Genomic DNA, 6,559 nt, shown 5'->3' on the forward strand with positions numbered 1-6,559 from the left:
CAATATTTTTTACTTTTTGCTATAATAAATATCCCCAATTAAAAAAAAAAAAAATAAAACACATTTCTTTATCAGTTTAGGCTGATATATATTCTTCTACATATTTTTGGTAAAAAAAAAAAAAATTGCAATAAGCGGATATTGATTGGTTTGCGCAAAAGTTAAAGCGCCTACAACTATGGGAAAAATGTATGGCATTTTTATGGCATTATTATCATTATTTTAATTTTTTACTAATAATGGTGGTGATCTGCGATTTTTAGCAGTACTGCCACATTGTGAAGGACAGATCTGGCACTTTTGACACATTTTTGGGACTAGTGAAATTTATTCGGCGATCAGTGCTATAAAAATGCACTGATTACTGTGCAAATGTCACTGGCAGGGAGGGGTTAACACTAGGGGGCAATCAAGGGGTTAAATGTGTGTTCTCTCAGCATGTTCTAACTGTATGGGGATGTGACTTACTAGGGGAGGAGACATATAGTTGTTCCTGCTTAGTAGTAGGGGGAAGGTGGAGAGAAGCAGGAGAGAGAAGTGGGAGACTTCAGTCACAGACAGGGATGGACGGTGAGCTCACTCACCCCTTGGCAGTAAGCACCTCTCATCCAGATGTATCTGAGACTGCTGGACTTCAAATTTCCAGCCCCCCCCCTTTCCTTTTCTGATGTACAGCCCTGGGGATTGGAGTGTGGGCAGACACAGAGGGGTAGGGGTGGGAGGAAGAGGTGCAGATCGGCCCTCTCTTCTCTCCCATCTGTGTGTTTGTGTGGGGGGGGGATTGTTAGTACTGGCTTTGGGCAGTGTGAAAGAGAGTGTAACAGACACTCTCAGCTTAGACAACTGCAGCCAGCAACCCTGCTGGGAAGCTACATTCCAGTCTGAGGAATGTGTCCGGGTTTCAGGCAGTCAGAAACCCGGACGCATGATTCCAAACCTGAACTGTCCAGGTGAATCCCAGGCAGGTGGCAACCTTAATCAGGATGCAGAGTGCCGGGAGAGCCTCTGCACATCTCTGGGCTCAGGTAAGTATTGGGGGGGGCAATTCTAGCCCCATCTTGATCCAGTAATGTTGCCCCCATAGCTATCTCTTTTCTGTGGGGGCACTCAACAGGAGGAAGGGGCCAGTGTGACAAACAGGGACCCAAGAAGAGAAGGATTGGGGCTTCTCTGTGCAAAATCATTACACAGAGCAGTTACGTATGATATGTTTGTTTTTTAACAAAATAAAAGTGAGCCTTTAGTCTCACTTTAGGCTCGGTTCACACAGGGGCGACTTGTCCAGGCGACTTCGCCGCCTGACAAGTCGCCCCCGTTCTGTACTACGGAACCGTTCTAATAGGAGCGACTCGAGTCGCTCCGACTTAGAAAAAAGGTTCCTGTACTACTTTTGCGGCGACTTCGGGCGACTTGCATTGACTTCTATACAGAAGTCGTTTTGCAAGTCGCCGCTGAGGTCGCGGCAGGTCGCGGCGCTGCAAGTCGTGCCGCGTCCTGTGTGAACCGAGCCTTAAGGCTGTATTTGGCTATCATCAGTGCAGTGTATTGGAAACCATGTTTTTTACAGAGTAAAAGCCATATTCTGTATGGTTATACATTATTATTGACCAGATGTATGTAATAAATGTTACTGAATGTGCCTGTAATGTGCCCTTGAAGGGGGGGGGGGGGGCGGTTCGTCTTTCCTGTGAATATTTGAAAGCGCAATTGAACTCCAAAAAATGAAAACCCAGTGACAAGCTACTATTTATAGTAGAAAGAACCCTAGTGGCTTCATCTGTCATTAATCCCTCCCCGGTATTATGATCTGAGTGGCAATTACGGCACCCCTGTGTGTTGTAGTAATGTGCACATGCATGGGAGTGATGTAATCTCAGCCCAGCCATTTAACCGCTAGCCAACCAGCCGCCGCAGTTGTACTGTGGCAACATGGCTTGGCTGCGTGAATCGGCGTTATGTTACGTCAGTAACATAAACGGCCACTAGGAGGCGCGCGTGACCCCTGCTCGCTCCCCGAGCAGATGCGAGTGCCCAGCGGTCTTGATCACTGCCGGGCTCCCGCAATCGCTCGGGGCACATGGAGAATCAGGAGCTGTGTGTGTAAACACACAGTTTCTGGTTTTCTGAGGAGTGAACTGACAGATCATATAGAGTTTCCCTACAAAGTCCCATCCCCCCCTTCAGTAAGAACACCTCCTAGGACACACATTAACCCCTTCACTGCCCCCTAGTGTTAACTGCCAGTGACATTTTTACAGTAATCAATGTAATTTTAATCACACTGATCGCTGTATTAATGCCAATGGTCCCAAAAATGTGTCAAAATTGTCCAACGTGTCCGCCATAATGTCGCAGTCAAGATAAAAATCGCTAAAAGTCACCGATCACCGCCATTACTAGTAAAAAAAAAATATTAATAAAAATGCCATAAAACTATCCCCTATTTTGTAGATGCTATAACTTTTGCGCAATCCAATCAATAAACGCTTATTGCGATTTTTTTTTTACCAAAGAATACACATCAGCCTAAATGTTTTTTTATATATTTTTTGGGGATATTTATTATAGCAAAAAGTAAAAAATAATGAGTTTTTTTGCTCTTTTTTGCTTATAGCGCAAAGAAAAACGCAGAGGTAATCAAATACCACCAAAAGAAAGCTCTATTTGTCGGGAAAAAAGGACGTCAATTTTGTTTGGAAGCCACATCGCACGACCGCGCAATTGTCAGTTAAAGCGATGCAGTGCCGAATTGCAAAAAGTGGTCTGGTCTTTGGCCAGCCAAATGGTCCGGGGCTTAAGTGGTTAAGTGGTTGAAGGAATGAAACCTGGAAAGAAGCCTAGGCAAAGATGGTGGCACACAGGGACCAGCAGGAGCAGTGACAATGTAGCGCTGAAGGGCTCTGTTTGACAGGTAAGTCTGCCATAATGTGTTAAGGCCCGTACACACGGTCGGACTTTTTGACAACAAACATGCAAATTAGCTGTTTTGGAGCAACATCCGACTGTGTGTACGCTCCATCGGACAAACTTTTTCTGTTTTCATCTGACTTTTGTTGGCTGTGCGAACGGACAAACTTTCTGGCAACAAAAGTCCAATGGAGCAAAGTCCGACCGTGTGTACGCAAAAGCATCAGACTTTTGTACAAGGTACAAACACGCATGCTCAGAACCAATGCAAAAGATCAGACTACAATACAGAAGTTCACCAAAGGTGGCGCTGGAGTCATTGAACGTCCTCTTTTGAAGCGGCGTCAGTATGTTGTGACGTCATTACGTTCGTGTTTGTTGTCAAAAAGTCCGACCGTGTGTATGCAATATAAACTTGTGGACCACGCCCTTTGTACAAAGTCCACGGAAAAGTTTGTACAAAGTCCGACCGTGTGTATGAGGCTTTAGAATGTGGTACATACTAGCACAATATAGCATCATTAAAGAGGAGTTTCCCTTAAAAAAAAAAATTCAAAGTCAGCAGCTACAAATACTGCAGCTGCTGACTTTTAATAATTGGATACTTACCTGTCCCAGGGTCCAGCAATACGGGGGAAGCCCCGCTCATCCCCCCCTCCTCTTGGCGGTGCCAGCATTGCAACTGTGGGCACCGGGCTGTGGCTTCACAGCCGGGCACCCACTGCGCATGTGCGAGCGGCACCGTGCGCGGTGATTGGCCGCGCATGTCTTCTGGGACCTGTCACATGTCCCAGATGACTGACAGGAGGGAGGGGGCAGAGCTGAGCCCTTCTAGCACCGAGCGGAAGTGACGTCAGGAGCCCAGGCACTGAAGGAGGCAGACTACGAGGGACCCCCTAGCAACAGGCATTTAGAGGTGAGTTTAAAAAAAATCCAAATTTTTTTGGGGGGGAATTTTAAGCATTTTTTTTTGTGTGGAACACCACTTTAAATTCCTGTTGTACTATTTACCTTATCTCTCTTTACTGCTAAATGTACTCAACAGCATTGTATCGTGAATTATAATGTAATATAACAAACATATATGGTGTATAAGTAAAACACTGGGTGTAAATCCACTTTAGGGTCGTACTGAGAATCCAAATCATGTCTTAAAATATGTACCCTCTGTGCCCTCCTGACAGATATTATATCTGAGTAACTTGTTCTTTGCACTGTAGTTGTTGTTGCCCACTGCTTTAAATGTTCTATCAACAGTCCATAAGAAAGGATTTACAAGTATAAAAATACAGAGAAATTTAGGTGGATGTCTGGAAGTAAAGATGCCATGGCAACAGTATAAAATAAAACAACCACACAACATTCCTCTTGTAACAATTGTTTAGTTCTGTTCAGTTTCCATGGTTTTGGAGCATTGCAGATGCTTTTATGCAAACCAAAATAGGCTGCAAGCCAAGGTAGCGTTTTAAATGGAGTTTCACAGCAAAGCCACAGAGCTCAACATGGGGGCATCAAGTCTAATGGGGGTATTCTGAAAAATTCCAATATTTCAATTCAAAATTCCATCAAAACACTTTCATGATGTCATATGAGATGACCTCACTGTGTGCAATGTATAAGATGAGATGTCATGACTTGACTCTAAAAATTCTATACTAATTGATTTGGAAGTCATTTTCTTTAGAAACAACATAAAAAACAGCACAAAAGAGCTTTGTTTAAAGCGGAATTCCACCCAAAAATGGAACTTTCGCTTTATGTGATGGTGACTCCCTGACATGCCTCATTTGGCATGTCATTTTTTTTGTGGGGGGGAGGCTGATATCCTCTTTTTAGAGGCATCCAGCTCCCACTTCCTCCCAGGGCTCCGCGGCACTGGAAGGAAGTTCACCTCTCCCTCCCGGCAATCTTCTGGGACATGTCACAGGGCCCATAACATTGCCAGGCCCTTCACAGCGTGGCTCGAGCATGAGCACAGCCTGGTGCACACAGTAAGAATGCCGGCGCCGGGGAGAGGAGGGGGAGAGGAGTGGGGCTTCATACGCCCGCATCGCTGGACCATGGGACATGTGAGTGTCTGATTATTAAATGTCAGCAGCTACACTTTTTGTAGCTGCTGACTTTAAATTTTTATTTTTGCGGCGGAACTCCACTTGAAAGAGAAGAGATTGATCTATATGTTATGAGGTGAGGGAAATGGTTCAACCCACAATCAGGGTTTCTCACCTCTTCTTGACACAGCTGTCACAGCTCAAGTTTGGACTTTTGGCCAAGCTACTGTTGTCACCAGACTAAGCTATAAAGGTGATTATACAATCTGATCATGACGGCAGAAAAAAAGACTGATTAGTCCATCAAGTCTGCCCTTTTATTTATTTATTTATTTATTTATTTATTTATTTTCTTTTCCTTTTTAATTAACTTTTTTGTCTGAGTATAGATCAATGTTTGTCCCAAGACCTGTGTGGGGGTACTATTTTAGGAGGAGCTCTGTATTGGAATGAGGGAGGCAATGGGAGAGTTCTGTAGTGTGGAGGGGAGCTCTTTACTGAGAGAAGAGTGAGTGAGGGAAAGTTGTGTATTAAGGGGGTTGGGAGGAACTCCGTACTGGGGGGGTTGGGGAGAAGGTCATTTTGGTTAGATACTGGCCTGTGTTTCCCACTACTGCACCCTGTGTGATATGCACTCCATACCAGACCCTTTGGGGCAGTGAGTGCCGACTGTTTGAAAACCAGCTAAAAGTTCATCCATTCTTTCACATTTACATTCTTTTTCTTTTTGCATGCCTGGATCACTACTTAAATAACAAACTTTATACGTACACACTGTGCAATGGTTTTGCACAGAGCAGCCCTGATCTTTCTCTTTTCATATATCTGCCAGCGCTACTGGCTCCCCACCCCCTGGGCAGGGGCAGATCCAGAGTCTAGTCTCAGAAGGGGCACTGCCAGAAAATGTTTTTTTTGCAGGCAATTTATTGAGGCAGTGGCTGGTGTTGGCGCTTCAATCATCCCGGCATCATGGTTGTTGGGGTATCAGGATGATTGAAGCGCATTATTTTATTATTACATTGTTATATAGAATGAACTAGTTCAACTCACCATAAGGCAGAATCAGTGGGAGCCCTGAGCTTGTCACTTGCCCCCGTCGCCTGCCACCAGATGCGTATTCTCACTTGCCACATCACCTGCCACATGCTGCTGGATGTCACTTGCCTCCTGCCAGATGCAGATTGTTACTTGCCACATCACCTGCCACATGTTGCCACTGTGTCCCAGAGTCAGGCAGCAGAGAGATGATGTAATCTCTCTGCTGCCCGCAGCTGCCTGCACAGTGAGGGGGGGCAGTGAGAGATGATGTCGGTTTCCCCTACCAAATCTGTTTCCCCTGACTCTCGGCTGAGATCGGAACTCCGGTAGAAGGATGATTAGAATTCGGGGGAGAGTAGGAGGAGCAGTGGTGCAGAGGGCTGGGGGGGCAGAGTTCCGATCTCACCCGAGAACCAGGGAAAACAGATTTTGTTGGGGAAACTCATCTAGGCACAACACCGGGCCTTTCACTCGCCCGCTCTCGTACCCACATTTAATTTCTCGGGGGACAATTGCCATGTTGCCCCCCTCCCTGGATCTGCCCCTGCCGCTGAGTGCCCCCA

The sequence above is a fragment of the Lithobates pipiens genome, unplaced genomic scaffold (assembly GCF_037356315.1).
Source record: "Lithobates pipiens isolate NorthernLeopardFrog02 unplaced genomic scaffold, aLitPip1_a1.2 Scaffold_22, whole genome shotgun sequence".
NCBI classification, from domain to species: Eukaryota; Metazoa; Chordata; class Amphibia; order Anura; family Ranidae; genus Lithobates; species Lithobates pipiens.